Raw genomic sequence first — 24,295 nt, forward strand, 5'->3', positions numbered from 1 at the left:
TTCCTAAATGGCAAACTTCTGAAAGTGTGACAGCTGCTATTAATTAGCAAGAGAAAGTTCATGTTCTCATCAGCTCATGTCTTGAGGTACAACAGCATCCTTTTAAAGCACTTGACAATTGCAAATCCATAGCTTTTCTCTACAATGTATCAACCTCCCCTTTGCATCTGTCCATGAAGTTGTTTGAGTTTACCACAATAGAGATGAAGGATTTAATTTTCAGTGATTTGCACATCTTTCAAGCACATTACTCTTACTCTCCCTCCTTTACTCTTGCAGATACTTAGGCCCTTCTGTGCTAGCAGAGATGCAAATAACCATCCCAACACCAAGTTTTTACCCTGTGCATATTATCACCTAAGCAGTCATTCATACATGGAGACATGTTTTAAAACCTCTGAAAACCTTCACTTTGTCATCTCCTTTCTATAAAATTCACTGTCACCAGGATGTCTATCAATATGACAACAGCTAGGAGCAAGGGAACTGATACCCTCCCTCTCTGATGGATCACTGTCATATGATTATGTCCTTGGGCTCCTCATTCATTAGTCATATGTCCATGTTGTTACCTTAGGATGTAATTAGGTGCAATCATTTTTCATGTAGCAAAGCTGGTGTACAAACACATGCCAACTGCAACATCTGGGGAAAGCATAAAGCCAAGTGACAGCTTTATGCTGTGTATTTTTCAGGCAAGGATCATCTTTCTGTTCTGGGTTTGTACAGTGTCTTGTAAGACATTACTTCAATTCCTGACTGCAGCTTTTAGTTTTGCTGCACTACAAGAAATGTTGGTAGCAAAATCCTTTCAATGAGATCTAATTCATTGGACTAGAGTAATGTAAATCCAGTTTGCATTACTTGGATGCCCTTTAAAACCATTTGAGATAAAAGCAATGAGCATTAGCTCATGGAGAATTGCATGCCTTCCAATCTTTACCAGCTCAAAGGCTTTCCAGCAGCAAATAATGTGAACTGGCAAGATGACTAAAAACCTTCCTGTTCACTGCAGTTCTCAGAATTGTACACTACATAAAGAGGGAGATTTAGTGACCACAGAGAAATACAGCCAAAAGAAATGTGGTTGGTGAATATGACTGGGAAAGTAGGTGAACCCAAGTCTGAATAGAGCATGAGTTTAACCCAAAACATCCTAGTATCTTCAGGGAGCTGGGAGGACCTCCAAGAGGTCTCTCTTTGTCCAGATGCAGTAAGAAATTAAGCATTTCTTTCCAGACACTGAGACAAAATAAAATTGGACAGCAGATGAGTCATTTTTTTCCCCAGCTTTGTGATGGACTGTTTCACTCTCACTTTAAAAAGATGAAAGAGCAGAGCAGTACGATCCTCTTAGCAGGGTTGTAACAGCCACACAGACCCTCATCTTCTTGCTCTCTGGGGACATGCCACCTTTTGTGCTCTTTCATAGATGGTTAGCACTAAAACCACTAAACCATTGCCATCTCCAACTGAGTGAGAAGCTAGGGCCATATCACAGTAGTTCTTTGCTTCTGAATCAGTGGTCAATCCATTCCAGGAAGACAAAAATACAGAATAAATATTGTTGTTATTCCACATATCCTGGTAGTATTGTTTCAATCTGTTGGCTGTACAGTCTGTGAGACAGTACACTGGTTAATGTTGTAAAGGCTCCTTTTAAAATCTGGGAAGTTAGAACAGATATTATTTTAATGAAAGCATAGATGTGGAGGCTACAGCAAAATCCACAGGAAGATTCTAAATCCACCAACACTTCAGATTTTTCATCAGCCTGGATTTAGATTGACCCTAATAATGTGTATACTTAGTGCTTACAATCACATGTATAAGGTCCATAAAAAATACAATTTACCAGCTGTGCAAGTATTTTTCTAATGACTCAGACTCTCTACTTTTTTGTTATTGTATAAAAATGTGATGCTTTTAAACTGAGTGGCATAAATTACATTGTTGCTTCTCTGCTGCAATATAATATAACCTTTCCCCATGGTTATACATTTTAAAAGTGAGGTATAGAAAGTTCTGTGTATCCAGTGCACCTCCTGGAGTTTAGCTTTCAGGCCCTTTTCCCGATCATTTACTTCCTAATCTTCAAAGATATAAAATCTTCCTGTTAGCTGTCTGCATCAGGGGAGGCTTGAGACACCCTTGCTTTCAGATGTCTTTTTCTGGGTGAAGAGATATCTTCAGTTCTTAAGTACTTCATTACTATGGCCAAAAAAAAGTGTTGCTGTCACAGAACATACCTTACTGTTGTCATAAAATATGTTACCTTCCACAGTAGTGTATGTAAGTCTCCTATGAGACCAAATCTCAGGTCAAAAAATACCTGTATCTGTGTTTTTCTACAGGGAAGAATACAGATGAATGAAAAATTTGCTTCCAAACATAGGAGGTAGCAATTTTACTTTGTCATCATCAAGAGGCTCACTAGGATAAATAGGATTAGGACATGACTAAGTCCCGTATGTAGTAATTCTGCGCAGAACTAAGTCGAGAGTCTTGCATTACAAAATCATTAAACATTAGCTTTTTCATGTTTTGGCACAAAGATTGCACCATGCCATCAATCATTAAAAAATATGTGCAAAATATAGCAAATTTCTCAGTTGAAAACAAAGTAAAAGATTCCTTTGCATGACATGTTCTTTACAAGGGCAAAATTAACATGCTAGCACATTAAATCAGAACATTGAACTGGAAGACGTACGGTGTGGCTTTCTGTGAAGGACACATATGTCCCATAACTGACTGAGTGTCCCAGTCATGGAAAACTGCCCATTTAGTGCAACTTTGGTTCAAGTGAATCAATTTGCAGAAGGGCTGTAGGACCTTATTTTAGGCTCACTTAAATGTATGGCTTAAACATCATCAGGAGATTTGACTGTAGTTTAAATGGTATCCAATACATGGAACACAGTTCTAAGGGCTAATTACTGCCAATATGATGTGTATCTCATGAGGCAGTTTAATGTAAACTTGTATTTATTATGTATCACATACATATGTAACAGCCCATCCTCCAGTATGAATCAGCTTTCCCTAAGATTCATTTTGTTGTGTATGTTTGTCCCTCTTTCAGGAGTTTAGAAGAAGCTAACAAAATTGCAGCAGTTTGAACTGAAATTTAAAAAAAGTGAATGTAGCTTCTTATATTAACAATATATGTTTTGATTTCCAATGAAGTACTACAAAAACACTAACACATGATGCAAAAATATAAGTATATAAACATAATTTTGAAACTAAGAACAAACAGAAGAAAAACCCTAGACACATTTATCATCTGTTCATTTATTTTTAAAAGATTTTCCCTTATTCTATAAAATTATATTTGTAAAAGTTTCTTTCCTTAGATGCAGCAATGCAGAAGCATTTATATTTTTTAATTGCTTGCACTTTTATTTAACTTAAGCACCGTGTACATGCTTGGAAACCTAGCTTTCAATAGCAACAAAGTATGTACATAATTAGTAATGGGGCCTTCAATCATTCCCCCTCTCATGTTCCACTGTTTTCCCATATTCCAGCACAGTTATGTGCCCTTTAAGCTATTTTTATCAAGTGTGACAACTTTGAACTTGTTCCAAGACCATATTGCCTTAGATGTGACCTTCTGGTGTGGAAGTTAAATGTTCTCTGAAAATCTTGCATATAACATGTACTTCTCTATATTTACTCTAAATGTAATATCTTCAAAGAATACCAAAAAGTCAGTGAAACATGAACTTTTTCTATAACAGCCTTAGAGCCTGATCCTTTATACATGACTTCAGTAGGATTTACACATGTGTAAGGGCTGTGGACCATGTGTGCAAATATGGACACATGTTGTATCATATTAAGGTTCAATAATAAGGCTGGCCAGGAAACAAGGATTCTGTTTCGTGAAATATTCTGAGGTTTTGGCATTTGGTTTCATTCTGATGCAGGGTGAAATCAAGACTTTTCAGCATGTTTTGAAAGCAAGAGGGTCTGCAAAGGAGACAGACAACAGACATGTAACTGAGCCTAAGTATATACCTGTCATAGTGAATCCCCATTTCAGACACTGCTTCAAATCTGAGAGCAGCATTTAAACTTGGGTGTGCCCTTTGCAAAATTAATTTCCTTGTTACCACATTATTAGTTTTCCATAAACAAGTGAAGTCCTTCCTCCTTATTTTGAGTGAAATTCCACTCTAAAGTTGAGGTAGGCAGCCCTGGTCCTTTCTCAGCAGGACAGGCAGCACTGCTGGCCAAGCATTTCACCTGGGGATCCATCACCTAATTGTGAGCTGTGCTGTATGCCAGGGGATCCATGAGGCATGCTTGGTCACAAGGCAGGTGACAGGCCATGGTGCTCTACTCTGCTGCCTCTCAGGACTCTCCAGACCTGTGCCCAGTGGTGTTCCCTGAGAGGCCACAATCTACTCAGCAAGCACTCACAAAGCAGAGTTTGGGGACCAATGATATAAGCAAAAGGGCAGGGTGTGGTGGTTTTATGTCTCAGGTTTTTATAATGTGACATAAGAACTCGTGTCACTTGAGTTGTTTGTGTGTTATAGCTATAAAATATTTGCCTAAGATGTAAGTATCAGCTTTTCTTTGGTTTTCAAAGAATTTGGTATCCAACGGAGTAAATATTCAGCTATGAATGTTTTTTGGTCAGAAAAGAAATGCTGAATAAGTATGAACCCCATCAGCTCGGTTTTATTTCATTGGTCTCAAATGAAAGTAAGCATTATTTGAAAAAATAACGTTCCTTTGAAAAAGGGCAGTGTTTCTAAAAAGACTTTGAGATACGTATGCATTTCAGATATGTCTGTATCACATAATCAACAAATGCTTTGGTGTGCCTTGAGCTTTTTGTGTCCCACAAATATTGTCTTAGCAATGTGCTTTGTTCTGCAATAATGTGGTAGACAATGATGGTAAAGGAAATTTCACACAAATTACATTTCCATTTGGATTATACTATAAAAATTAACTTTTCCAGATTTGATGTAAGCTCTAGCAAGCATTAGCTAATAACTTAACTTGACTAAATAAATATTTGAATATTAATTTCATACAATAAAAACCCAAAATAAATGCCAAAAATATTGAGTGAAATACTTATGGACAAATGGAATAAAGCTTTGCCTTTAGGTCGAAAAAGATCTGGAAATATTAGTGGGTGCCTATTTTGTTCAGCTGCTTTACTGTTTGCAAGCACTGAACTGTGAAAACAGTAGGAAACAGTTAAAAACCAGTACAGACAAAAATCTAGGAAAGGAAATAAAAATTGACAGATTTTTTTTTAAATTTTAATATTTAGAAGATTGATGAACAGGAAAAAAAAAATCTAAATTTTCTCTGACCTCATTTCTAAGACAATGGTACAAATTTAGTCTCATTATTTGAAAAAAACTCAAAGACTTTATTTAAAAGAAAAAAAAAGTTTGCTTTCTTCATAATTTGTTGTTGGCATGACCCTAGACAAGTTTCTGGTACATTTTGCCTAAGGGCCAAAGTAATACTTCCACTCTGAATGTTAAATACTATCCAGCAATCTGTCCTAGATCTAGACATAAGAACTGGCAAAGCAGGCATTTATTCTGTTCTTTTTTATTAAAGCAATATTTCAAAGAGTTACTTTCGACAAAAGAAAAAAAAAAAAAAGCAGGGAATTGGAGCTGCCCTTTTTGAAGACCAGATGATGGTTTTTACATTTATGTGGTAGCACCAAAGAGGCATGACCCAGTCCCCAGTCAAGCAGAGGCAGTTTAACAGATGATATGAGGTGTAAATGCTGAAGATCTGCTTCAGTGTGCCTGGTAAATATTATAAGCAAGGGTTATTCCCTCTCTGTAGATGTGGAAACAAATCATAAGAAAGATCATAACTGATTTTGACCAGGAGTCAGTGTTAGAGATAAGATTCAAATTCAAGAGTTGATTGCTGTCGAGTTTAGTTCAATAACCAGTGCTGAGCCAGCCCTGACAATCCCACTCCTGCAGGCAGCAGCTTTTGGCCCTCTGAACTGAGCCTCTCCATTACAAGATGTAGGTACTTGCTCACATGGTTATGCCACAACAGGCCACAGTGAAAGGAGCAAATGGTTTTCACAGGAATTCTCAGATTGAGCTCGTCACCAAAGATATATTTTAGCATTGTGTTTTCCCACTATCTGTATATTCAAATCAAGTGGACTAGCGAGACTTCTTGCAGTAGGGCCCCCCTAATCACGTATCAGTCCCCTCTCAGATTAAACTTGGGTTGCCTTGTGTTCAAGAGCTCAGCTGGGAATGGCTGTGTGAAGGAGTATGAGTGACCTGTTGTTGTGGGGAAGAATGGCACTAATGCATGTTTATATCACTAAAACAGTAGAAATGCTATTTCAACAAACAAATCCATGAATGGACTTCATGGACAGTAAAATCATTTGTCTGAAAGGCACAAGTGCATCAGTGTTCATGTCCTTTTGGTCCAATAGAAAAGTGAGCAGCAGAGATCTCACAGTTGTATCAAAACAGAGTAAACTGAGTGCTCTAAGGCTCTTTCTTTTTAAGAAGCTAGAGGACCCCAATTTGTCTTTGCTCTGACCTCAGTGTGTAGAGGCAAATGCCAACCAGAAGAGGGAGCACATGTCAGCTGGAAGTCTATTCCCAGAGCTCTACCGACTCAACTAATTACTATGCAGACAATACAGCCATGTTGGCAATATAAATAAAGAAGATAAATCCGGACTTACCTTCTGGAAAAGGTCAAAGCTGATCAAAAAGGAACTGATATGTATATATGTCATTGAACTGCCCCAGCAGAAGTATTTCCACGTTTAAGAGTGGCTGGATTTGAGACAGAAATGTGTCACTCTTGTGCTTTCTTGTTTATTACTCAGCTCATGAGATCAACAGCAGGCTCCTTGCTATGCCTCTCCCACTTACAGTTCACATAGGGATCACTTCTGTAGGTAGTATGAGTCATTTCTTGCTGCAGAGAGCCCATGACCACTAATTGCTTTCCTCTTTTACACTCTTCCTCCTTTTGCCCTCTTTTGGTTTTCCTTTTCCTTATTTCTCCTGCTGCTCTGTCCTTCAGATATAGTTCTATGCTCAGTTCCCCAGGCACAGGCTTGCAAAGCAGAGGGGAAGCTGTGGAGGTCTGGCTGCCTGCAGCACCCCTGCAGCTCTTGGGTCGCTCACCCTACATGCAGAGCAAGCACCAAGTGACTCCAGCCATAGCCAGCTGCAGCTGGGTCTGTTGGCAGGAACGCCTGGCTTGGGAAGAAGTAAGGCTTCCCTGCCACAGGACTTTTACTGCCCTCATTTCTGCTCCCTCTGACACTGGACCACAGCTCTAAATAGTTGTCTTGGCATTAAGGCTGCACAGCCACGAACATAGGGTGGGCTCAGAGGGGTTGCATGTGAGTAATTGGGAAGCACTTCATCCAAGAGGGACTTGCCATTCTTCCTTAGGTTTAGCACTCATGTGAAATTCTTTTCCTCCCTTTACAGATTTTTCACCTTACTCTCATTTTTTGTAGTTCTCTCTCTCCCCCACCCATTGGCTTCTTATGCTCTTTCTCTGTCCCCACTGACTCTTATTTTCAGTCTTCTCTGAAAAGAAGGGATCTCTGTCACATTCTTTACCCTCCACTCCCTATTTTCTATTGTTCTTTTTATTCTTGCTGTTCCCCCTTTTCCTTCTTCCTTGTTCTTGTCTCTGCCTCTTCATTCCTAATCCCATCTCCAAAGTGACATGTCACATCTTCATCCTACCAGAAAATAGTCTTGTTTGCAAGCTTACATCTATTTTTCTTTCTTCTGCTGGATATGCAACTTAAAACATCTTTGCTTCCTTGAAGGGCTCTGATTAAGATTGCAAATGTTTTTCTTTAAATGGTTAGAATGAAACAAGGATTTGAGGAATATTGACTCAACAAATTATTTTCTCTTAAATATATTTACATTTCCTTAAATAATCATTGAAGTATGTTATAGCATAATAATTCTTAACAACAAGCAATTAACATATAGACAATAAATTTAGAATAAATGAAATCAAATTGCAAAGCTTATTTGAAATTAAAATTTCCCTGACCATATATTTGTTACATAGCTGTACATACATACATACATACATACATAGCTGTACAAAGATACTGGGTATAGGTATTCATTACTGTCTTTTAAAAAATCTGTCCTATACTGTGACTTCTTGCAAATTATTAAAAATTGATACTTTTGGAAATTATTATTTTTGGTTCATTACTGTACCAAAAGTAGAAAGCTGTTTTCCTTTCTGTATTATTAAGACCAACAGAAGAGGTGTAAGTGACAGTTTTATTTACTTACTGTAATGGTACGAGATCGTTAGGCTTTACATAGTATGGAGTAACTAATATTATTCTTTCCAGCCTTTTCTTTCTTTCTGAGACACTTGATCTTTTGAGCGCTTGATCTTTTTAAGCAGTGCTAGGTCAAGTCAGTTATCTAAGGAATAGTTTGCTAGAGAAAACAAAAAAGCAGTGATGTCTGACAGTCTTCAAATGCACTTTGTACCTTGTTGTTTTAGTGTCAGCTATTGACAGATCTAATTGGGGAAATTTCTGGTCCTATCAGCAACAACAATTCAATCTTCCATAGCACTTTTCACATCAGAGCGCATTACAAATAGCATTATCATCCCTCTGTTGATAGCACAGGAGGTTGGAGTAGGGATAACTGACAGGTTATAGGTAAAGGAAAGGTTTGACTGGAAGAAATAAACTTCCAGCAGGAAACAAATACAAAGTTAAGTATTTCAGTGACATTTCTACACCACCAAAAAAATCTTACATGAAGAAATTTTCAAATCTTGCTGAAATTCCCCATTCTGTGATCTGACATTAGATATAGTTGCAAAAAGAGTGAAATTAGGATAACTTTTACTGACATTGTTTTGGCTCTTGTTTTGGCTTAGTCAGGTCTTTTTTTTTTTTCCACTTTTGTTTTTTCTTTTTTCTTTTTCTTTTCTAAAGTACAAGCTCAGTCTCTGAGGAAACATTCCTTCTCTACCACACAAGTGGTAAATAAAATCTACAAATAAATTCTGTTTCCCCAAATGTATAGGATACAAAAAAATGTATTCATTAGTGTGAGATATAAAAATGTAGACTCACACTTCTGAAATCTACGGCTGTTCCTTTCACACTTGTGCCAAAGGCAAACAAACATAATTCTCCCTGGCAGCTGGACGACATTCCAAACAGCCACCACATTAATTCACTCACCTCCATCAGCCTCCGCCTGCAACCTGCACAGCTTGCTGCCAGGAAGCCTGGCAATAAATTCCAACTCTAAATACCAAACAAGGTAGAAAATACCATACAATGCATTATTCCAAAGGACAAAATGGGCTTGCTCGATAGAGATACTGAGCAAGGGGCTCTTCCACTGCCTTTTGGAGTTCTCCTTATTGCCCTTGTGGAGATTGGCAGCTGCCACAGAAAATGGAGGTTTGCACTGACAGTTGAATTCTGGAATATTTACTCAAAATTTGAGTAAATTTTCTTATAACAATCAATAGCTAGATGTTTGATTAAAACTAAAATTTTGTATATTGATGATGTGCAAACTAGTATTAACAACTGCTGTGATAATAAGGGATCAAGCCTGGAATTGCTGTGTATTCAACTGCTTCTGGAGAAGGGTGTTGTGGACACTGTGCTGCAGCTCTGCAACATCTCTTAGTGAAACTTTTTATTTTCTCTCCAACAAACTATATATGAAAATGATGCAGGTAAGTACCAAATTATAACACCATCTATTGTTACAGATTATGTTAATTTACTTTATATATATATATATATAAAGTTTTGGTTTGGGTTTTTTGTACCATGTCATGTATGTACACAAAACCTTTCCACTTTTCTCTTGGTCTTTAAGTTGTTTTTCTTTTAATTTCAAGAGAAAACCCAAGAATTAAAAGTAATTCTGTTCTTGGAGGAAACAGAGTGCACCTTTCTCACCTAACACCAACAACAAACAAAATGGCCACTATCTCAGGGAACAGATAATTTCTCATCAAGTTAAAGGTAGAGTATGCCATAAAGGCATCACAAATTTAAAGGTGTTCAAACATGGGCTAGTTCACTTTTTTCTGTTCACCTTTTTCAGAAAAGCTGTATATTCTGAAGTGAACACAGTATGTAAATTTTGTTTTCCTTGAAATTATTTTCAGGAGTTCAACCTGAAAGAACACCCAGCAATCTTAAGTTTTCCGACTTCTTGGGTTCTTATGATTATGAAGATCTGGGAAGGAAAGCTCAACAGAGCAGCTGTCAAAAAAGGTTATTACTGTTTTGGCTCACGATTGCACTCAGCACACAAGTTAGCCATTCTGTACATTCCAGCCAAAAGTAAGTGGAGCAAATGGGATAGTAAAGGAATAAAATCATTCTCAGAAATGTAACAGGCATTTGAACTCTTGCAAGAATTTTACTCTGTGTTTTGAGCAAAGTTGATGACAATAATTTCATGCAAACTGCTTCCACACGTTAGTTTTACTAAGTTTGTGTTAGTTCATTGTATCTAGGGATGGTTAAAAGCTCCCTGTGTTTGATTAGTCTTCTATCTTGACTTTATCTTTTTAGAGTTTTGCAAAGCTGATAAAAATACAAAAGTTCACATGGAACAATTTATTTGGATTTCAGCCAAAGCTTTGATAAAATGGGCTTCTGTATCAGCAAAAGTAGCTCATTTTTGAACAGGATAAGTAGTTCTTGAAAAGGAACATTACACCTTGAGGAAGCATTAGTTAGGAAAACCTTATACCCTGTAGATGTATGCATTTTTCATGCTTTCTTTGAGTGAGCTCTTACTCCTCAGTACAACAGTGAAGTATTTTCAGTGCTTCTTTTTGCAAGAGTAGAGAGGTCATTCAGATTATCTCAACTTTTCCTGTTATTTTTGAAGCACAGGGATCTCTACCTGTAGTCTGTTTACTGTGTTGAGCGGCTGTCATTTCTCTACAATTGAAAAGCTACTATGAGCTTTCTAATACAAATTGAATTACCCTGTTTACTCCTCCTGCCCAATTCTATTTGCACTGTATTTCCTGCCATGGGATCCTTTCCTCTCCTGGGACGGAGTTTTGTTCTGTAGACTACAAACTGTGAAAATGTCTCCTTTATTTTTTTGTTTTTTTTTTTTTTTGTTTTTTTTTTTTTGTTTTTACAGCATTGTTGAATTATTTTCCTGCATAAGTTTGATTTAGTCCACTCTCAACTTGGACTGGTGCTTTCCAGTTACATGCTTTTCTTCTTTATGATTTTATTAATCTCAGAATAATTTAAACAGTTCTATGGACTTCCTTAAATATCAGCATAGGGTAAAGAACTATAAGGTCAACAGGTCTTGCTATAATGGTTACTTAGACAGGGACTAAGTGCTTCAGTCCTTTCACATTTAAAACTACTGTTGACCTCAACCAAGCATAAGGAGATAGTTGGATTTAACTGTCTTCACCTCAGAAAGGACATGAACTGAACAAAGAGACATGGAGACAAAATTGGCTAGGAGAAGTATACCTTAATCTGCACTAGCAAGTCTTCCAGTGCTTCGGGTTTTTTTATACCAGCTGCTGAGCTTTAAGTGGCTTTGCTTTCAGGGTTTTTTTAAAGTTAGTTTTTCTTTACAGAAATTACACTATTGTGCTGTATTTTTGCTCTACCTTCTTAATGGAGATTTACAATCCAAATTCCAGAACAAGAACTGCTTTGGATTGGGGGGATGGTGGTGCTCAGTTTTGAAAAGTCTCAAGATTTTATCTTGAGTTTCAATATTTGCTTCTTCCTTTATAACTGCCATTCTTGGACGTGAATGAACCCATGACCGTTTTAAGCTGCTTTTTCTTTGTGTGCATTTCTACCCCTCACATTTGTAACATCTGAAAATATACATTTGATAAAAGATTAGAAGTTTAAAAATTACATCTTATTTTTTCTGGAAGTTAAGACTTTTAAGCCAATCTCATTTTTGACACCTCTAGGATGCCAGTTTTAGGGTTAAGAAAACTATATGCTTCAACATTATTTGAAACCAAAGGACTTAACAGAGCCTTAAAGAACATCTGACAAAAAAAGACACAAAAGGGAAAAAAGGAAACATCACACATACACACAAAACTGAAAAAGACAATTTTAAAAATGTGTTTATAATTCAGTTTAATTAGTTCAGTTTCTAATTCAGTCCCTTTAACAGAGACAAAATGAAGATCCTTATTTTTCAGTTTCAATTACTTTACTATCATATTTTCTAAATTTACAGGTCAGATTTTTTTTTTTTTTTCTAGCTGGCAACCTGCAGCTTCCACATGAGATTTGAAATTAAAAAAATCTTCATTCTGCCTCATAGGTCACTGCTGGTAATAAAGATTCCACAATAGGAAATTAGCAGACAATTTGGTTGATGATGCACAAAACAGAATAGAAGCCAGCCTGCCCTCCCAGAGCTCCTTGGCTACAGTGCTAACAATAGTAAAAACAAGCTTTTGGTCAGAAAATTAAGCAGCTCTAATTCCAGGGTATGCAGGGAACTGCTCTGTTGAGTAAGAGAGTGTTCTTTAATGCTGCTGCCCATAACTCTGCTTTAAGCTGCCAGTGTTTAGTGCAGGGGCAGCTGGATTGTGCTCCAGAGGCAGGCAGCTGCACTGCCAGCCACCAGGGCAGGGAAAAGGAAAAACGGAGATACCAGCTTTTGGGTGGTAAGGTCCTTCAAACTGAAATGCCAGCAGAGACAAGATGTGCTCTGATCAGCTGGAATTAGCCACTGGATCAAACAGGACTCAGCTCTCCTGAGCGGCAGTGTGACAGCTGGGATTATCTCCTTGAACAAGAAGTGGTGTTTTTCTTTCTTCCTGTACCTAATAAAGAAATTGCAGTCACTTTAAGAAAGAAATGTTCTTAAACCCAGGGTTTTTTTCTTATATGATCTTTACATCAAACTTCATTTGTATCAAAGAATCTTCAGAAATATTAAAATGGTTGTATCTCTGTCTCTTATTCCTCCCCAGAGATGAGGGAGAGCAAGGCATAAACCAGGACTACAAGTTTAAGTTTGTTCACAGTCTGTTCCTTGGGAAGAACAACTACGTGCATGAGCAGCTTATAACCCCTCAGAAGGTTAAAATCTTGCCTGTGGCAGGGATTACTTTAGTGAAAATGCATTAATAACAAGGGTTTGTCTGCAATGATATAGTCATGTGTCTGACTCAGTACTATTACCAAGAATAATTAACTCAGCAACGGGGAAAACACACATGTACACAGTTGAAGTGCTGATGTTCATGAGATAATTTTCATTTATCATGAACTGTCTCACCTGCCTTCTGTTCTGTATACCATCTAGGCCTCTGAGACTAATGTGAAACATCTTGAAACACATTAAGAACCAAACAATCAAAATTGCATATTTCCACATAAGGGTTTCCTTTCCTCTTCAGAGGTGGAAGAAGCATAGGTCTTGGATAAAGTGGTATTTAGTGTTGTATCTGGGGTAGATTGAGTGGGGGGAACAATGAAAGAGTGGGAGAGCACTAGAGATAGCAGCCCGCAAAATTTTGACATTATGAAATATGGAGCATCTATTTTCAGGTTATTTTAGAGAATTCTTGTACCACAAAGAGTTTTCTATTAAGATTTCTAATTCAACTCATACAATATCAGACACCTGATTTAGTGAAAATACATTCAGAATAAAATAATATATAACACTCAGACACAGAGCTTCAGTATATATTGCTACCCCTAGCCTTTTGGAACACATTTCATTTGTAAACCCAGTAAAAAATCACAGATGTCTGTCATTGAAAGAAATTAACTTTATTCTGTTTGTTTCTTCCTACAAAAGTAGACAACCATATCATTCCTTTTGGGCATTTGCCAAATCCTTTGGGATAATCTGATAGAGATACCGTGGAGTTGTGAACAGTTGTAGTTCTGCCATTGACCTACAGTAGCTGTGTTTTTTGGGGTTTTTTTTCTGGTGTGAACCTTCCTTGAGGAATGCCTGCTCTGTGGACTTTATCTTCTCCTTTCTGGTAGGATTCTGGATACCATTTCATTCCGTGTTGTCTTGCAGAGCAATGGAGCCATCTGAAGTGACATTATGGGCTGCAGGAGGATCCCTGGAGAGACTGACACATGGATTGCCCTCAAATATCTGCTGAAACAGCAGGAGTTCTACATTCTTGTTGTAACAGGCAAGAAGAGACAGTGGTGTAGTGCAGCACTTATCAAAAAAGCTGGAAAAGAGGAATCCCTCTCTGCTTTCAACAAAGGAAAGGGAAACCTTGCTTCACTTCTGAAAATACTTATGGAAGAAAATAAAAATGCCAGCTCCAGTAACATCATATTTTACAGAACTACAGCCCTGAGTCTCCTTTGATGTCAAATGACAACATTGGGAATTTTCCTCCAGTAAGGCTACAGGATTTGGCCTATTTAAAATTACTAGATTATCCTTCAATTTGAAATCAGCTTTTCCAAGACAAATTGGTCTTTTGCATTCATTCAAAAGCATGGAGGAAATGAGATTAATTCATTAATCTCTAGGTTGTATGGTTGTAAAACTTTGGTTTTCTAAATTCCATGACTCAGCTATTAGAGCCTTGTTTTGATATCATTTTAGTGAACATTCTGAATCCCAGGAAAGTTCATCACCTGGCAGGTTTTTTGTTTGGTTGGTTTTTTTTCCTAAAGGAGCTTAATACTACTGTAAAGGAATCAAAAACCACTTGGGAAGTTTTACTTGAGCCTACAGATTTTGTGGAGGCACAGTTTTGCCAAGTGATTAGCTGGAGGCCAGATTCTGCAAATCCTAAAATCATGTGTGTATTCCTTCACTTGGAAAGGACTCACGGTTTGAAGGACTTCTCATGCAAATAGGGATCTGCAGGATTTGGGCTTTGGTGGCAGGATTGATATCATGGCTTTCCTGTATGTAGTTCTGCTGAATTTTTTTAAAGGGTTCATCTGGAAAGTGGAAACAGATTTCCCTAAACTAAATGCTTACGGCTGAATTTAAAAATGCTGCCCTTGTCAGAGGTTAAACTGTTCCCTGCCACTCTCTTATAAGCATTTTAACTATTTACGTTAAATACTGTGAATAGTAAGTACAAGGAATAAGGGCACAATCTAAGTACAAGAAAGTGTAAAACAAAAGGGCAGTTTCATGGTCCCTACTAAAACACATTTAAAGTCCCTCCAGCTGCTAGTGTTTAACCAACAAAAAGTATGTTTTTACACCAAAAAACCAATCTGTTCTGTGAATTAAAACATTTAGAAGGCCTTAGTAACAAAGTTAAGCACTTACATGAGCAAAGTTAATGGCTCTAATACATATCCATGCAGATAATGCTTCAAAACTGGGGAAAAAGGTGTATAGAATAACTGGACATGGGTCTGGTTAGAAACTGATCCAAGCAAAGCCCAAATACCTGAACCATTGAGGTAAAATAAACAGAAGTGCGTACACACAGAAGTGGAATTCAAGAAACTAAGCCAAATTTCTAATTCCATAACATCCCTTTCCATCCTGTTGGACAGGAATAAAAATCTGGCAGCTTAGACCTATCTCTATTGCTTACTTTCTCAAAGGTCATGACTTGTTTTCTGCATGGTGAGAGTTGGAACTTTTTCCCATGAGGGTGTAGCTAGAAATGTTTATATGCACATCACTGACCCTGTTGTGCCTCATGTCCCCTCTTTTTCAATGTCAATATACTCTATCAGTAAAGCAGCAGCCTGATTAGCTACAGAAATCTGTGTCATGAAAGGCCTAAGGAAAACAGAAATATGTCTTCCAGCAGGAATGCTTGTTCCCAACATTTGTTTCCAGCCTCCCAGCTGTTTCATAAATATATAGTGCATCTCTTCCCTAACACCCATAAATAAAAGGATGCTGACCTGTCAGTGTTTCCTCTTTTAAAAAATTACTCAGTGGCTTATTTTTCTGCTTTTCTTCTACTTACTTACTTTTTACTTTTCTCTAGCTTGCCCTAGAGTTCCTTTAGTTTCTTCCCACTGTCCTAGATTTCTTGACCAAATGTTATGTTTTCATTTCCTTACTAATTTTCTCTTTTTCAATTCTATTTTTTCTCTATTTGCAATTTGCACGTCCCTTAATTTCCTCTATCAAGTTTTTATTCTATATTCTGCTTTATTTTTGTTCCACGTTTTGTAGACTCTCTTGTGACTGCCCTTGCTTTGTTTCATTCATCTGCACATCTTCTGTCTAGCTCTTTATTTCCCTTTTCTAGCTCATGCTCCCCTTCACTTCACCTTTATGCTTACATCCCACCAGTACGTGGAAATCCTGGCAGAAAGGTATGGACATAGCTCAGTCAAGACTAGGAGGGAAAATATTCACACGTTATTCTTATCTTTTCCTTCAAATGATGTGAAGAGAATTAACTGCTCAAGGAATAGCTGAGAATTTCCCTTAATGTGGCAAAATCTGTGGAACATTTTTTGATTCTTTTTTGGAAAGTAAATGGGACAGTTTGAATGCTAGCCAGAAACAGGGATGCACAGGTACAGCTAGAAGGAGCTGCTTTTTGAGAGAGCTTGTAAATGAAATTAAAAAATTTTGTCCAAACTAAAAAAACCACACCACCCACCCAACCAACAAACCAAATCCTGCCTCCCACAAATAAAAAAACTCCAAACAAATAAAAAAACACCAACCAACCAACCAACCAACCAACCAACCAACCAACCAACCATTTACCCAATCAAATGAACTACAGCATACAAAAAACCCAAACCAAAATGAAAAAAGAGGTAGCAAGCAGCTGGTATTGACTGTAGACACTTTTCTGTCTCTATAGTGCATTTTATACCAAAAAGAGCAATAACCCCCAAACAAAAAGTCCTTACCCTTGAAAACTCCCAACTTACCAGAAAAAAAAAAATTGAAATTTGCTTTATGTTCCTTGTATTTCTTCAATGTCTTCACATTATTTCTTCCCATTTAAGTTTCCTATCTTCTTCTATTTTGACGTGTTTCCTCTTACACTGGCAATAAGTTGGTGTCCTGATTTTCACCTCTGCCTTTCATGTGCAGCCTTCCCTGTCTCCCTGGACCACTCTTAGCAATCCTTCACCTTCTTGTGCTCATTACTCTAATTCTTCATGTGCTCTCTTTCTATTAATCTTTTAACCTAGAGATTTCATCACACTTTCAACATCACAAAGACCTTCTCTGCTAGCTTCTGCCCACATTATGTAGTCATGCTCTGCTGGCATAGACACAGAAACTCTCTTGTGCTTTCACTTGCACGTGCTCTTCTTCTCTCCTATGAGCACACATTGCACCAGCATTTCAAAACTAAACTAAATATGTGAAATATGAAGATTTTCCCTGTATGTGCTTGTCATGTAGGCTCAAACTCTTCTTTACAGGTTCTTGCCAGACCCAATTTATGTGAGAATTATAATGTACCCTCCTACAGAAATATGTTTAATTTTTCTTCCACACTTTCTTCTAGATCATTTTTGACATATGTAGACAACCTTCTTTTTGTCATGAAAGGAGTCTTTTCTCCTTTCATGATAAATCCATCTTCAGACAACTTTAAATAAAGATGTTCATATTTTGAGTGATAAGGAAACAGCTGTACTGAAAGTAGTTGAGTGAGTGTTGTGGGGGACAGATTTGCTCTTTTAGTATAGAAAAACTCTCCAGATTTTCTCAGGAGACAGTTTTATAATTTTTTATCCCTGAAAGAAACAATGGAGCATCTTTATTTTGAAAAGTAAGATTTGGTAGCATCTTGCTGAACAACTGGGCAGGAAGAGTATCCTTACTTGATCTTAGGAGGAAGCTCGTTTGATTTTTAAGAGGACAATACTTAAAGCATGCTCTTATCACGCTTGATTTTAGGCTTTTTTTTTCTTGACTTCAGGTATGTCAGAGAAGAAATTAAAACTAACGTAAGAGCATTTTCATGACAGAAGTGAAGTTCCTCAAAGCAGTGCAAAAAGGACAACACTAACTACTGATTCTTATGTGACTTGTGACTGAAGTGTAAAGGGTAAAATGCTACCAACCCCTCTTCAGGGCTGGGTGAGTGGCACAGAAAGGCTGACACACATAGAGAATCTGATTTTATCAGAAGTTGTAGAAAATTATTTTGTTTTGTAATTTGCCCTGTTCTTGTCCACTCAGATAACGACAGTATGGAGACATGGTTTCCAGCCTTTGCGCTGGAACCATTTTCTGCAGCCTGCCTGATGTACTGCCAGTCAGCAGAGCTCTCCCAGTGTTGCAGCTACAATGAGGGAAGGCAAGCACTAGCAGAGGTCATGGTTTGGCCTGGCTGAACCCTATACCTGTCTGAGCAGTGAGCAAGAGTCCCAGCACAAGGCAGACACCAGCTACCCAGTGAAGATAGAGAAGTGTTTTAAAGGGTACTTAGCCAAGAGCCCTTCAGAACTGTGGATCCTGGATGAATGTTCCCATCACCAAGGCCCTCTCAGGACCATGAGACTTCCATTTGTTGATCACTGAGGTGTTTAAAAACTGAATCTGGACTACTGTTCATCAGACCTGTCCTCTCTATTCAAGGCCTGCACCACACAGCTAAACCCTGTGATCCAGCCTACACATGCCTTCAGCCCTCAAGCTGTTCTCAGGCTCTCTGCTTAACCTAATATCAGTCAATCTTACTCCTCAGCTTCACTGGGAATTTTTTACAAGGAAAAAAGAACCATTCTGCTCTTCAGACTGTAGTTAGACATGATGGTGGGTGCATGTGTGTTTGGTGTATGCCCAGGGGTTTCAATTCCTCAGATCAAAAAATGGGCATCTGGTTGAAATACAAGACAGCTTTCTTCTGGACAGGATGCTGAAGTGTCTTCCTAATAATGGACAACAGAGGAAACAATGGAACTGAGGAGAAAAGTAAATTGTTCTGAGAACCCAGTTTAATATGGGGTTCCTATGAAGATCTGTTGCTTTCTTCATTTCAGCATCTCCATATTGTTTCCAGATCATTATGCCTGCCAGCCAGGGAAGTTCTCAATGCCCATCAGCAAGCAGTGCTGAAAGACCTGCACCTTACTTGTGCCCCAGCCAAACCCAAACCCTAAGTCAGTGTTTTCAGCCTTACAGATGAAGCAGAAGTCAGACAGTCTTGAGCTCTGAGAACAAGTGCTTGTCTTCCAGCCATCTTTGGCCAGTCTTTGGTAGCAATGGAACCAAACTATCAATTAAGTGTTTGTATCATTTCATAATGAAATACCAGTCACATTCTAAGCATCAAGTTATTATTTGTGTAAAATGATGTCACATTCTTTTTACAGTACCTAATTTTTCTTATGGTAAGCAGTTTCCAGGGTGATTCACCTGTATGCCAGTTATGCCACGGAACAGACTCCTGTCCAATGGTCTTTGTTTTAGGCTTGATACTGCTTTGGTTTAAAATCTTCATAGTAGTGGCTTCCTCCTGTATAATGTATGTGAAAAAGCAGGCATGCACAATGTCACTGATGTCTGACCTCACAGAAAGCCCCTCAAGATCACTGTTCAGTCTCATGCATTAAATAATGCCCAGGAGCCTAGGACGAGTCTACAGTGCTGATGAAGAAACCTTTTCCTGAGCTGGCATGGCTGATAAGTGGTAGAAATGTGCCTGAACAAACGAGTTCTGCCTTACGCCATCCTCTGCCAGCCCCCGTCTAGCTCATTTGCACAGCATGTGCCATGCCAGATGCTGACGTGGCTCCCTGCGAGCTGAGGGATCACTGCTGGGCTCCGTGTGGAGACAATGCTAACGAGATCTGACTCCCAGGGAGCGGTGGCAGCCAGGAGGAGGACATGCAGAGGAGAGAAAAAGGCTGACTGCTGTCTCCTTTTTTCCATTACATTCTCATTTTACATTCTTATAATCTTGTTTACATATATTTTAATTACTTGTATTTATGCTTTTTATTACTATTTTCTCTCATTTCTCTTATTAGATTATAAAAATATATATTGATATTTATTCCAAGAGTCTTGAATGCATGGGAAACCCTTGGTTCATCTACTAAAGATATTATAAAAAGAAAACTTCAGCATAATGCTGCCATTACATCCATCAGGGAATATATCTCACACCTTTAAATGTGATAACTAAAGTCAATAGGCAAGAAAATAATATGATGCAATTGAAACAGAACTAGGGCATTGCACTGAAGACAGAAATATTCCATAGCTTTTTTTTCAGGGTCACTCTTACCAAAAGAATGAAAACATGCACTGGGAAGAGTGTCTGGCCATAGAGTTGTGTGTCTGAGTTCAGACATGGAAAGTCATAGACAACTTTTAACAAAAGAATCTGCAAAGCAATTCTACTTTTGTGTAATAAGAATTAATTTTTAGCCATAGAAGTCTGGCAGCATGAAAGCAGTGAAAATGAGCAAGAAGTACTCTGACAGATAGAAAATCCAGTCATAACAGTCATATACCATTTTTATTTTAAAAATTTAATTTTAAAAACATGAGTTTCTGCTCACTTTTCACTTATGTGTGAAGTGGATCTTTTCCTTTTTTCTTTTTTTTTTTTTTATTCTTATACAGATGGTTTCAAGGCAGGGGTTTGGAAAATATCTGAAAACAAATTTCACAAGACCAAGATTTACAAGTGCTTGCGTCTAGATTTCTGATAGGGTAGCCAGACATCAGGGAAGAATTTTGCTAACTTCTCAAAAATATTGGAGCTATCAAGATGAATTGGGCACAGAAGATAGTGTATGTAAGGGCAGTTGGATGGCTGAAAATAGAAACTCTTAAGAATAACACAGAGCCATTTTGGAAGAGAATTCTGTATCTGGAGAGCCAGAGGCACAGCAGACTGGCCAAACTATATCAAGGATATCCAGGAACCTGGTAAGCAGATGTGAAGCATGTGGGGAAATGTGGTCCAAACAGCAAAAGATGCTATGTAAAACTTCAGCTTCCCTAGCAGGCTTTGGAGCGTAGTAGGAATGGACCTTCTGAGCAAATGCACCAAGAAGTTACAGTTTTGAGCTAGCAGATAGTGAGTAGGTGTACATCTCTTGTAAACGTGAAGTTAAAGCACTGTCACAGCTGAGTGTAAATTTAGCACATATTACTCTATTTTTGAGCTGCATCTTGTGAATTGAACTGTTTCCCAACTGAGAGATGGTAACTTAACCCAGGAGTGTGTTAGCTCGGGTGGTTACAATGCCCTCAGCAGAGTGTGAGACCCTATCTCTGCAAAAGGCAAAGAAAAAATATAGCCAGCCCTTCCTGAATAAAGAAATATGTGTATAAAGAGCCTGAACAACATCCTGATGCTGCACACAATGTTGTCTGCGTATTTCTACATTCACAGCCCCACCACCACTGTCACTAGTGGTGGTGAGAGGACGAGGAAGAACAGTGCATGTAAAAAGATGAGAATTCACTACAACCAAAATCTTGACTGCCTTCTAAGCAGGAGCTTTGGATGTAACTGGGGGTCTCCCCAGGAGAAACTGTGATCTTGAAAAAAAATCAAGACATTGAAGAAGGAAATTCTTGTTGATATAATGTGGCAGTGAGCAAGCATGTGTTTCTCTGAGACATTATTACAACACTGGGTGATTGACATTGCTATGAAGGAGAGTAAGATCCACCTTCACTGAGATATGATCAGCACTGCATTGAGAAACAACAGCCACCGGAAGGATTGACTGCAAGACAGCCTCTTGGCACTATCAGAAGATAAACACTCATTAAACTCCTACAGGGTATATCCAAGACCCTGTGCTACAGCACAGTGTGGAGCAACACCTCTCCAAGCCCTAAGGAAAATATCTTAGATCCTACATAGAGTTAAGAAAAGAGAAAGAGACAGACGAGTGTGTTAAAATATGTATGATGTTAATGAATTTCAGACTTCAAGGGTGTGTAACAGAATGCTAAGCACATAAATTGGCTGTGGTAGTTGCAATTAATTTTGGTATCTTAAATAAATGCAGTAAATGGAACATTAGTATAAGTATAATTCTTATGGGGACATTGTCACAGGTTAATTTACTGTATAAAACATTCATTTTTACCCTGTACTGTCTGCTGATATCAGTAGTATTTATAAACTGAAAGCCCACCTATGCTGCCAGAGTAAAGGCAAAGGAAGCATCAGCAACAATATCTACATGAGATTTTATGTAAGTATTTCATGCAACAACAGAGACTGTACACAAGGAGGTTCAGCATAAGCTTCACTAATCTCCTGGGGGTGAGTGGATGCTTTATGTAGGTAGCTGTGCAAGTTACACAAACTACTGGTGATATTGCCTAAAGTGGTGTGAGGATGCTTACTCACTCTCCAAGATGAAGTGTAAAATTACTTTGAGGAAGCTGGTTAGAGAAAACAGCATGCAAGGCTGAAGGAATACTGCCAGGCTATTGAATGGTCTTGACTGTCTTGCTACTCTTGCTTTAAAAACTGAATGAACCTGGGCATTCGCAGTCAAGTAGACTTGGGGAAATCCACCTTCAGGCACCTCTTTGCCTCTCCATGTCCTCCTTCCTTAAAATCTTCTGGGACTGGTGATGGTCAGGAAGGGAATGCCAGAGGACCTCCCTCCCCCTGGCCCACCTCCACAGCTCTGTGGAGAGATGGGGAGCAGGTTCTGCTGTGGGTGAGGCCACCCATCTCTTCCTCTCCTCGCTCCCTTCAGCAGCTGATGTGCTCTGAATGGAGCACCTGAAGCTCAACCTTGCTTCTCTAACCACTAAAGCTGTTGCACACCACATACATAGACATAAAAGAGAGGCAGGCAGTGAGTGGAATTTTTTCCTGCACCCATGTCCAGCTATTTCAGCTTGGATATAATTTGATCCAACGTTGCTTTTTTTTTTTTTTTTTTAACTTCTAAGTTACTCAGTGCATTTCTAGCTTTGACTTAACCTCTGAATGTTGATGGTCAATAATTTCCTGAATATAACCTCTCAATGAGCACTGCAGCCAAAAGGGATCCAAGGGGTCCAAGAGCATGCATGAAGAGCAAGGAAGATGATGTCACTGCTACACTTAGCATTGGTGGGACTCACGATGGGCTACAGTCCATTCTTCATGTTTTCATTCCATAGAGGATTCTAAGGGATTCCACAGACTATGAAGAAGAGCCATGGGACTGATTAAACCACTAAAAAAAGTTTTATAGCATACTCTAAGTGTTTCATATGTTGTTTTAGAAAAAAAGAGGCTAAGAGTTGAGATGATCACAGACTGTAAGTATCTATGTCAGGAATATGATTTTGATAAATAAGAGTTAGTCTAGCAGACAAAGGCATAATAAGATTTAATTGCTGGAAGCTGAATTAAGGGAAATTCAAAATAAAAATAAGACTCAAAAATGTAAGGGCAAAGAGAGTTTTTCCTTGAAACAATTCACTAAGGGTTGCTGTGGGCTCTTCATCACTGGAAATATTTTAATTGAGATTGGCTGCTTCTCTAAACTTTTGCTCCAGTTCAAACAGGAATTAATTCAGGGGAGTCCCATTTCTTGTATTATAAAAGAGGCCAAGCCAGATGATCACAGTGGCCCCTTCTGACTTTTTCATTTATGAGCTCTGGTATAATCAGACCCTAGCACATTATAGCCATAGGCAAAAACACTTCCTATTCATCACAGATTATTATAAGAAATGTAACATCTTCTCATTATAAATCAGGCAGTACAGTTTATGGCTGTATTAAGCTGGTGAAACATAACTCTAGTTTCATGTGTCTTTCACCCATTACCTTAAAAAACCTCAAAACATTTACCCAGCTCATCCCAACTACTCAGCGTAAAAAGTGTTTAAATGTTGAGAACAATGAGTTCAGGCTCCAATACCGCTGAGCTGTCTTTTAGTAAGAACACACAAAATGTATCCTAATAAATGAGCAACCCTAAAGTAAACGCTGCATCACTATCACCTGGATGTAACTACACCTAATGTCCCCTTGATCTTTGCACAGAACTCTCATTGCGTACACAGCAAGAGCAGTAAATGGCTCTAAGGGGGTAGATACTGTTTCACAAAAAGGTTTAAGACAAACACAGGCAGCAGAGAAATGCTGATTTAGTAACAGAATATTTTACAGCAAAGAAGGTCGCAAATTGGCAGTATTAAAGATTTTATTTTGGTTAGTTGACAAGTGTGAGTAAATGCTGTACAGAACAGGTAGTCAAGTGCCAGCAATATTTTTCTTTTGAAAATTTTATCTTCACTTCAATCTTCAGTAGAATATCATCAGTCAATCATAAAGCTGGCTGTTCCAGGCAAATACTTTTCCCATTACACAA

General features: G+C 38.3%; 1 long non-coding RNA gene across 2 annotated transcripts in view; it reads left to right on the plus strand.

The window, feature by feature from the left end:
* The window catches only part of LOC147655369 (uncharacterized), a 29,746-nt gene extending 7,761 nt beyond the window's left edge, over nt 1–21,985 (plus strand). For both annotated transcript variants that reach the window (XR_015284712.1, XR_015284711.1), the window contains 3 exons: nt 14,088–14,208; nt 17,914–18,074; nt 18,177–21,985. This is a non-coding gene — a long non-coding RNA (uncharacterized LOC147655369). The remainder of the gene's footprint in view (nt 1–14,087; nt 14,209–17,913; nt 18,075–18,176) is intronic.
* The last annotated feature ends 2,310 nt before the right edge of the window (nt 21,986–24,295 follow it).

Source organism: Cyanistes caeruleus, chromosome 1 (assembly GCF_971803275.1).
Source record: "Cyanistes caeruleus chromosome 1, bCyaCae1.hap1.1, whole genome shotgun sequence".
In the NCBI taxonomy this organism is placed as follows: domain Eukaryota; kingdom Metazoa; phylum Chordata; class Aves; order Passeriformes; family Paridae; genus Cyanistes; species Cyanistes caeruleus.